The sequence below is a fragment of the Lepidochelys olivacea genome, assembly GCF_965140295.1.
Source record: "Lepidochelys olivacea isolate rLepOli2 genome assembly, chromosome: 10".
Lineage (NCBI taxonomy): Eukaryota > Metazoa > Chordata > Testudines > Cheloniidae > Lepidochelys > Lepidochelys olivacea.
Window position 1 is genome coordinate 77,358,565 of NC_140420.1, and position 10,938 is coordinate 77,369,502.

The 10,938-nt window shown below is 39.0% G+C and overlaps 1 protein-coding gene across 2 annotated transcripts in view; it reads right to left on the reverse strand.

Moving 5' to 3' along the window:
• Window positions 1-2,707, reverse strand: part of CERS3 (ceramide synthase 3) — a 64,639-nt gene extending 61,932 nt beyond the window's left edge. For both annotated transcript variants that reach the window (XM_084641772.1, XM_084641770.1), the window contains exons 1-2: window positions 2,473-2,707; window positions 964-1,020 (exon numbers count right to left, since the gene is read on the reverse strand). The gene's annotated coding sequence lies outside the window, so the exon portion shown is untranslated. The remainder of the gene's footprint in view (window positions 1-963; window positions 1,021-2,472) is intronic.
• Window positions 2,708-10,938: the final 8,231 nt, after the last annotated feature.

Below are 10,938 nucleotides of genomic sequence, written 5' to 3' on the forward strand. Positions count from 1 at the left end.
TGCTTGAGAACTTATGAGTGTCCAAATCCAGCGATTTAGACTTCTGAATAAGGCTTGTTACAAATGGACTGGTGAATGAATAGTAAAAACAGGTATGATTGGTTGATTTAAGGATATTTACTTGGTATATTTTGATACGTGATGGTGACAGTGTGTTAACTGTTGATAAAGCTTTAACTTTCTGAATCTCAGGGTCTACTTCATTAAATAATTGTCTGCCACCCCATAAATTCACACAACTGTGAAAATTTAAAAATGATCTATCATCTAAAATCATCTAAAAAAAATACTTAAAAATAGACATTGATATTATCCACTGAAATTATTTAAAAAAATAAAAATTGACTTCTACCAAGTATAGTTGTAGATAATAAAATGGAAGACACCAATTTTAGACATCTTTTAAACCATTTCTTAGGTGCCACTCACCACAATACTTGGATTCCATTTCAACATTAAATAAAGATATTATTGCCTAAACAACACATGAACTCAACTCTAAGCCATCTTCATCAACTGGCCAAAATGGCCCACTGATCTTTCAGTTACCACCACACTTTGCACTTTCAGAGTGCCTTCCATGAGGGGATTGCAAACCTCAGCACCAAAGGAAACCAAAGCAAACTAGAAGCATCTTGCCCTATGAACTAAAAATAGCCAGAAACCGTCTCTGACTGACCACCAGAGAACACAAATTCCAGAAATGAATGTCCCACCTACCTGGGCAAGTGACAATTCAGCTATATAAGCACAGAACCAATGGTGAAGAATCACCCTGTGGCAGGATTTAAAAAAAAAAATCCTCAAAGACTTAAGATAACAAGCTAATAGGTGAATTTATCCAAATAATTAAATTACACGTAGAAGCAGAAAAGCCCTTATCTATAGGGCCGATTGGAAACGTCAATCAAAAACAACAAAACACTGATAATTCTTCCCCATTTTCCAGCCAGCTGTATTTACCTGACTCAGTGAACCCAGGTCCTGGTTGTGAGTTCTCCCCTCGTAGTTCCTAAGTGGCTATATAAAAGAGAAATGATAAAACCAGAATATATTTTAAAAGATAAATTCCAACTGGATGTCTTGTAAGGGAAGACTTATTTAGCAAAAACAAATAGTTGTGTCATGCTAAATCTTTAACTTCTAGAATTCAGAGCTGGTGAGTCTGAAGTCAAAAGGAAGGCCTGCAGTTTAGTTTTAAGAGGTTTCGTTCTGCTAAACTCTCTCAGTCAGATGGTAGTTATTCAGTGTCTGATAATAGTTTATAGTGGCATAAAAGTTATTTCCAATAGCTTAAGACTGAGAATGATCTACATCACAGGGCATTTAATAAAAAATAGTAATTTCTCGGCTAACCTCTCCCCCCAATCCTGCTAACGTAACATTATTTCATCAAGATTTAGAAACTGATCAAAATAAAACACTCTGAAGCAAGGAAATGCATGGGTAGGCTAGAAAGACACGCTGGCATCAAAACCCATGGAGCTGACTTGGGAGCCAAATCCCCGGCCTATTTCTTCATGTGGGTACAGAACACCTGTCAATGCATTTCCCCCCTCCCACATGGAAAAATGGGGCGGGGGCAACTTCATAAGGGAACCACTGCAAAATTTTCCTCCTCAGAACCAGTCTTGCAAGAAAGTACGATCCGGCTCTTAATTTACGCTGGTTTGCAAGTGAGGGGAAGTTCCTGTCTTGTCAGCCATGTTGTTCCATCTCTCAGGAGTGATATTTAATGCATTATTCTACTGCTGCTCGCTTGGAAGAGAACAAAGATTTCTAAAGCACTCCCCCTACCAAGTGCTTTACCAACAATAACACCACATGCATCACACCAAATTTGGAACATGCTGAACATTAGGGACACAAACGCTCAAGTGTGTGCGCACCAGGGTTTTTGTAGGGCTAAGTTGGAAGCAGATGCACACGTTTGAACATTTGGTTCCAAAAGGAAAGGAAGGATGCCAAAGCAGCATATAAGGGGCCAGAGATGGTCAGGCTTTAAAAGAAAAAACCTACGCCACTGCAGGGCAAAGGAGTGAGTTCCACCGCTTTGTTTTCACTACCTGTGAACAAGCAGCTATGTCTTCAAGGTGTAGAAATGAGACCACTAATAGGTTTCAGATACTCTTCAGAACAAGGCTTAAAGAGGTGGTCTTGAATTTAGCTGGGGGTCTACATTTGTATTGTACATTCTGAAATATTTATCACCTCTCCTGTGTTTAACAATTCAAAAAAGTGTCAATGTGGCAGTTCTTTTGTGAGCTCTTTCAAACTGGTGCAACTCACTTCCTTAGCTAAAACAACGAGGAGTCCTTGTGGCACCTTAGAGACTAACATTTATTTAGGCATAAGCTTTCATGGGCTAAAACCCACTTCATCAGATGCATGGAGTGGAAAATACAGTAGGCAGGTATAAACACACAGCACATGTATGCTGTGTATTTTATTACTGATAAACGCTGTACTTACGATATTATTGATAAACTTTCAGGATGGTAGCTGTTGAATCATCACATGCTCATTGACTTGTACAGGAGGTGGCTAGAGAAGAATTCAATTGATTGTGACCAATTTTTAGTCAGATTTCTCCACATGCAATAGTCCAACTTGTTCTGTTAGCAAATTCTCTCCTGTGGGATAAAGCCATTCTTTCCTGCTTGACTGGCATTATCTTGTCCATTCTGCCAAATGAACCTCCCGGCCAAAGGAATCTGAAGCACAGAAGTGTGTAATGGTCTACTGTAACTGGAACTAGAAGTAAGTTTCTTCCTTGGCATTACATTCAACATCTCACAACTTTGTTTCTGACAGAGTTGTAAGCTTGTACAGGCTGGAGTTTCAAATGCGTGCATTTTAAGTAAGTCTAAATAAATAAACATGGCAAAAGAATGAACTCTGTTGCTCACATTTATAACATGGAATACGTACAATTTTATGAATACTATAGATTCTCTTTGAACTCGGTATTAGCCATAACTGGATGTTGTTAATATTTGGTGTTTATATTGCACCCTTTTCCCCTCAAGGTGCTAATATTAATTCATTATTTAGTCCTCGCAGCACTTGTATTCCCATTGCACACAGGGGGAAACTAAGGAAGAAAGGTTAAGTCACTCGGGATCAACCCTTCTCAACATTCAATCAGCATCAAAGCAAGGATTTGAACTCAGGAGCTCCTGTCTTCCTGGCTTTAGAATCAATCCATCAGACCAGAAATTCCCAAACTTTTTTTGCCGCACCCCCACATTCAGAGATTCATGTCCCAGGTGAGTTCCCCTCGGCACAGGGGAATACAGATGGTGCAAAGTTCAGAGCCCAGGAGGTTGGGGATGAGGGAAAGTGGGAAATCCCCATGTGACCCATGCATGCAGGAGGAGGCTCATATGTCCTGCTCGAATGCCAGTTGCCCAAAGCAGCATCTTGTGCCTGTGTGCAGCAGCGCTGCCTTCTCCCTGCATGCATGTGCACACCATTTGCTGTGGGGCCAGGACACAGGTGTGGTGCAATTGCCATTTTGATTCCCAGCACAGCGATAGGAGAGAGAGTAAGGGTGACACACACACACACAGAGACAGAGAGAGATCAGAGTGAGTTCTTGTGAGTTTGTACAGATCCCGTGGGAGCTTGCTAGCGGTAGGATGTGCTGGGTTTATTCTTAATCAGTCAAGTCCTTGAGCTCCCCTGATAACCCTCCCTGGGGGGCATGGCCCACAGTTTGAAAACCAATGCAAGCAGAGCATACCTTGTTAGCTTGTTTATATCTATATATACATAGATATATAAACAAAACAAAACACACATCTAGTTTAATGCCTTCTCCTGCTCCATTGGGTCCATTTGTATAGATCAGTCCCTTCTGTTTATTTCCAGACAGCAACCAGGCCTCTAAGGGGTGCACAACTTCAGTATATAATCATTTTTGTCACCCCCATAATTGATGATAAAACTTGGTACCTGAACATAGGGAAACCAATGCTCCTTTCCAGTATTCCCATTCACCACCGTACAATCAGATAAGGCCGTTGGGAGATTTTAAAAGAAATAGTTTGTGGTTACTTAGGCAGGGAGTGCAAGATGGAAGTGAGCAACTGCCTTATTAATCATTAGAGTCACGAATAATGGTGTAACAACTGTGTGAAGAAATGTCTTGGTAATACAAAACCCCCAAGCATATGTACTAATTACAAATTTACATAAAATAAAACCTTGGGGAAAAACAGCTAGAGAATTAAATTAATAGGACACTTCTACAGATTCAACATAGTGTTGTTCTCTTCAAGGAGAATCAGAGGGCATTCAATTGCACCTAGTGTAAAGGACAAAGTGCATAAGTACAATTATTCCTTATGCTGTCAGAAAAGAAAGAAGTCCAGTATCGTGATGTTTTAACTATGAGAATAGGCTGTTCTCAGTGGCCTTTTAGGAGGCATATATTACTACCAAACACTGCTGTTTTCTTTAAGTGAGCATATATAGATTTTGGTGCTGAGTAATCTATTGCCTTTCTTGGCTGACTCTACAAAAGGAATTCTCTGCTGTGGAACCAATTCCCTTTGTATCCGGACACCAACAGACATACAGGACATGGTGTGGACAATAAACTGGCATGGAGATATCACCACATCTGCTTCCTTTGTTGATGTAACTGGTTCAGTAATAGATAAATTGATATAGCATTCCACAGGGCTAGGTTATGAGACGTTTATATGAACGTCAATAGTTATGCCTTGTTGGAACCTTTTCTGTGGGTTGCTCACTCCTTCTACTCCCGTTTTGGCGTCAACAACGAATGTGGCACCATTTCAACTTTAGTGAGCACATGCTGCGGAAAGCAGTTGCAGCTTCTTTCAGATTGCAGCCAATAAATCCAGTGCCTGGGGCCTGTTCCTTTTTGAAACAGAAAAAGCTTGATTTTCTTAACTCAATTTTCATATGTCACAGAAGACCGCTGAAACAGAAGCAGGCCACTGATTATAACAACCTTATAAAAGGATGTGTATGGATGAGGCATTATACCAAAACTACTAGACTAGGCAGTAGATGGCATAGTAAAAGTCAATAAAGATTAGGGTGCCAAAAAAAAGACTTCATTTATACACAAGAACAACAATGCTCAAAAATTTAAAAATGCAATACACATAAAAGTGAAGACTTGTTTCATGTACTGCAGATAAAAATACCCACTTTATGCACTGCCACAGATTATTAGTGAAGCAGGCAAAGGTGTGTGTGTTTTTTTTTTAAATAAATGACTGGCTACTTACCTAAAGAATAAAAAGTTTAGCTACACTAAAAAGAGTTTAAGCCAGTGCGCAGACTGACTAGCTAGAGAAGGGAAAATAAAAGTCCCACCTACAAGACATTTCACATCTTTCCTGATGGCTTGCTTTTCCACAAAACAAATTTCAAAACCACAACAAATTAATTCCAGCTCCTGGGTAACCACCACCTGTAGCCTCTCCAAATTCAGCCAGCTGGCAGGAGAGAGCACATATCCTTTCCTATAGTAGTTTCCTTCACCTTTTAAAAAAAAAAAATTATATCTATATATAACCGCATTCAGATGAGCCATATACTAAGCAGGAACCATTTACATGCTGGATCAGTTCTCCACCTTATAATTTTAATAATGTTTGTGACAACTGGCATCAAACTTTAACGCTTTGCAGCCAGCATTGTCTCCCCTACTCCATTCATCTCTTGAGATGGTATTAACAAAAATCAGCTGTAGTACAGTGCTGGATATTTTTGCCCTCCACCAAAGAAGCCAATATGAATTACTAAACTAGATGGAGCACTGTTTTGTTCCTCTGTACCAAATTCTACCGTTCTTTTTGCAAAAGGCTGAATGCAATATTATTGTCCAACTGTTATGGCTTACTGCCATAGCCAACTATATGCTTAAACAGAATGGTCTTTAACATTATTCTAGCTGCAAAGTGCACTAAGCTAATAATAATAATTAGGGTCACAATCAGATAATCACCTAGAAACGGTTTTCTTCAAGACAGCAAACCCTAATGAGTATCAAATAGACCAAAGATGTGGGTGGGCTTTAATTTTCATTTCAGCTGGTGTGCAAAAGGCCCTTTTCATATCACATTGGACGGCTTTCTGGGGATACACATACATGCAAGATGTAAACATTCGGAGGACGAATAACTGATTAAAGCAAGACCCTACCACCCCTTTTTGAAAGAATTTAGGTTGTTTCATAGCACTGCCATCTCCCTGAGGAATCTGATATATAGTGGAGGTCAATCAGTACAGCATGAAGACTGCTCATTCTGGGAACTGAAGTCAGTGTTATCGGGAACAAGACATTCCATGTAATAAACTTATCTCATGTACCAAAGGCTCCAAAGAAACTTTCATCACCTTTATTAGGACTAGTATCCTCTGCTACAAGGAATTACCTGTTTGTGGGGAAGAGGTTAGTTGCATCAAGACCTGTATGACCTGGATAACAGAAAGATGGAATAATACCTTCATCATAAACCATGAAAGTCCAAAACAGCTGCCATATGAAATCCAAGGGAAGATGTCTAAGACAGGCTGACAGGTGAAGGAAGTCAAGCAGTATTTGTGCTGGGAACATAGAAATAGCCACATGGGTTTTTGGCACTAGACTGCAACCCTTTCCCACTTAAAATTTGCATAGGTCCTATGTTTGAATTCAAAGTTGTCTTGCCATGCTGGTTTTCACTAAGCTGCCTGTTTCTTTGTATACATCTATTACATTCTTTGGAGAAGCTAGAAGGATGAGAGCTACCTGCTTGGAAATGTCAAGCCTCTCATCCTCCACCCTCCTTGGAGCTATATAGATGGAGAGAGGTCCCATGTTAAGATGCAGGGCAGCAGTTGCTTCATATAATTATATGTGGTCAGACTCTTAGCCTGTTTGGATCCGCTACTACAGTTCCTAATATGATCAAGACAAAATTTGTTTCAGACAATAGGAGACAATTAGGACTGAGGAACCTTTATCTTTTCTCCCTGGGGAGTAAAGTCTACAAATCAGTATCAGGAAATATAAGTCAACTTCCTAGCAGATGGTGAAGGCATTATTCAACAGTGCAAAAACAGTTATTCAGATATTCCATGTCCCCCAGTTGTAAGCTCTGCTTCAACTAAACTCTCATTGAGGGACTACTCGTATGGGTCTACTATTGATTGGCATAGCTTTTGTTTTCTTTACCTCTCAGGTAAGTACCAACCAGGGCTGCCTTGCAGGACACTAACTCTACATAAAGGCTTTCTGCCACATACAAGATGCAATTCTGTTCCTTCCCTCTTGTTTTATGTAGAACTCCGGCGTCTGGATTATCCATTTGAATTAGGACTTTCCTTACCACCAGATCTTTCAAGGTCCTCAGAGCAATCACAACTATCCCCATTTCCATATTTAAAATATACATACTGCACCAGGAGAGAATAAGTGCCTTGGGAATATAGCTCATCTACCAGAGTTATTACTGGGACTGCACTTCAGCTCAAATGAATTTAAACATCCATAACCAACTGCAGATTATTCCTGGCTTGTCAGTAACCAGCTAAGTACAGGAGATTGCCTGTTACCCTATTACAAGACAAGCATATACTCTATTTTCAGGGAGACTTCAGTATGCACTGTGGTGACCTGCTAAACATTTAGAAAAGCAGCAGCATTGCAGTTAATGGTACATTCAGAGTTCTTGGTGTGATGCTGCTGGCTAGCTCTGCTAAATCCTCAATACCGGATCCGAGCTGAAAGCAGAGTTGATGAAGTTGTTCTACTTTGGAAGATTTATAAATATCATTTGCACTCCCCTGACATTACCGGAGTCACAAATAAAAGACAACACCATGTCAGGCTTTTTATTCACAAATTTGCCAAGAAAGTTTGTTTTACTGTAGAAGAATTCAAGAAGTTTGATTTATTGAGTCTCCAACCCATCATGGGAGAACAAAAAACTAAAATGTGGCAAAGTAGAAATATTAGAGGAAATAAGAGTCCATGAAGAACCACAAGTGTCCTGGATTTAGATGGATTTTCAGTAGAGTTCTAGAAACGAATACCTCTACTTAAAGAGATGCATACACTGTAACAGCTTTTAATAGTAACTACTTGCCTCCTTATAGCACATTTTATTCATTCTGGAACTAGAAAAATCAAATGACTGCACAAACTATGGGCCAATCCCCTTTCATAAACAAAGGGTGTGGAAATTTTAGCTAGTCATAACAAATGGATTGGAAATAATTCTCCTTAACACAATTCATTTACCAATAGGATGTGTGGTTAACGGTTTGTGCAATAATGTAAGACAGTTGTATATGTCATTAACTTAATGATAAAAGAACCTATAACAGTTGACCCATTATAAAGGGACTGACAGAGAGTTTGAGTATCCAGTCCTCAGGCTCCAGTGGGGCTTTGGTAATACAGTTTGCTACCAGGTTATTTGCTGTAGAGAAACATAACCATCAATGGATTAAAATAAAAATCTTTTGGACTCTAAAGGGAGCATATGGCTGGGGTGCCCTCACTGTGCTGTACTCTTTGATACAGCCCTGAAACCAGTCTGCTTGCTGTCTGCCAGAGTACTTAAATAATGAGGTAAGAGTTGGAGATAAGGGCTACAAAAGATAACTCATACAACTGTCATGTCCCCAATCCAGCCCCTATAGTTTGCATAAACTGTAGCACTATGAATTTTAGATCTTTAATTACAAGAGAAAAATCAGATTTCCCCTCAGTTTTTCCAGTGTAAATGGAGTCTTTAAAAGCACTCTGAGGATTGTAACAAATGGGTTCCGGAGGAACAGAATAAGTGTAAATGTGGATCTAGTGGTTTATTACTATTTGATCAATCAACTTCAGCTTGGAGTTGGTGAGAATGAAAACACAGGTGGTGTCCAGTATTTTAGAGCAGCCATAACTTGATTAATGAGCGCAGATAAAAATTACATCAAAATGAAGTTAAGATTGCAAGTATGTATCTATAATAAAAAGGATAAAATACTTTAGAGCTGTTGTAATTATCCCCAAAACAAACATTACAAACCCAGGAAATTCAGAGTTAAGATTAAACAACAAGGTGTCCTTGTGGCACCTTAGAGACTAACAAATTTATTTGGCCATAAGCTTTTGTGGAATATAACCCACAGAGAAGGCCATAAAATAATCAGACAATTATGATTAATGCATAATAGTAGTTGGGATATCAGATTAGATTAAAATGATTTTTAAAACTTCAGATTTTTTGGTCATTTTTTTCCTTTATGGTACTATTCTCTATAAAGCAGTATCATAAAAGTGTTGTGGTATCCTGGGAAGGATCTGGATGTAAGAAAATGGCAGTGGGAAAACCAGGAGATTCTGCTACTGGTTTTGGATACTGCTGAGATCCCTTGGGTGTTCTACAGAGAACAGTACTGTACAGTCCTTGCAATGTTTACCCCAGATATCGGCAACCTTTGGCCCATCAGGGAAATCCGCTGGCGGGCCTGGTTGTTTATCTGCGGCGTCTGCAGGTTTGGCCGATCGCAGCTCCCACTGGCTGCGGTTCGCCGTTCCAGGCCAATGGGGACTGCGGGAAGTAGCGTGGGCCGAGGGATGTGCTGGTCGCTGCTTCCAGCGGCCCCCATTGGCCTGGAATGGCGAACTGCAACCAGTGGACGCTGCGATTGGCCAAACCTGCAGATAAACAAACAATCCCGGCCCACCAGCGGATTTCCCTGACGGGCCGCATGCCAAAGGTTGCGGATCCCTGGTTTACCCTATTGTATAACTGACTAGTTCTTGTGTTTATAAGTCAATTAACGTAGAAATTATTTTTGGAGAGAAGATTTTCATAGGACAAGGCATATTCAAACCTGCTGAAATCAGTCAATTATTTGTATCAGTAGAAATGTTAGATTTAAAAGCAGAGTCTATAAACCTCCCAGTGGATAAAGTTACTTTAAATTATGCTACTTTCTGGAAGGTACCCACTCTATGAATGTGAAACACTTCCCACTATCACTCACATTTTCACCCATTCCTAACTACGTGCAAAGGCCAAGCATGGAAAATTTCCGTCTCAAAGGTGAAATCTGGTCTGGAAAGTTTGAACAAACTGTCTGCAATCATTTTTATTTCATCAGGGGTAAAAAAAATAATTCTCATTTTTAAACAATTTAGCTTTTTTTTTTTTTTTAATATACAAGTAACACAATCTTTTAAAAAAAAAATCCCTACATAAATGTTAGTCTCTAAGGTGCCACAAGTACTCATTTTTTTTTTTTGCTGATACAGACTAACACAGCTACCACTCTGAAACCTAAATGTAGGGCCTCTCTAATTTTTCTGCATTCTACAATATCCTGAAAATTCTAAGCTTCTATTTAAAAAAAAAAAAAAAAATTCTCATTTTCAGTTGTGAAGCTAGTCATTGTAGCTAGGTAGAGTAACCTGCTAGAAAATTGGCACCTGCCAAACAGGAAATTCATCTTTCCACCCTTCTCAATTCATTAATATGTGAAAGTGATTGCCCAATTGGCAGTATTGAAAATTATAACATTAAGCAATTTAAATGCATTAACACAGCCATTAACAGTGAGATTAGTCAGTTAATCACAGGTAGTGTGTAAATGCAGAAAATACGTTCTAATAATAATGTTTACATTGCACATTTGCAATGCAAGCCAATTATCCATTTTTTCTAGTTATGTGTATTTTAATATACTAGTGGGCTATAAATTTTATATCATAATATATAGGGTGTTTATGCACCTGCATAAGCACCGATGTTGGAATTTTACTTCTGCATTGCACAATTTTGATTTTAAATGTAATGTTGCATTAACAAGTTTTCATTTAAATAGGGAATTTATATACTTGTTCAACTTTTCCTTTTTTTTGAAGAAAAAAGGAATGCACATTATGTTGTTTTAGGCATTAATCTTAAACTC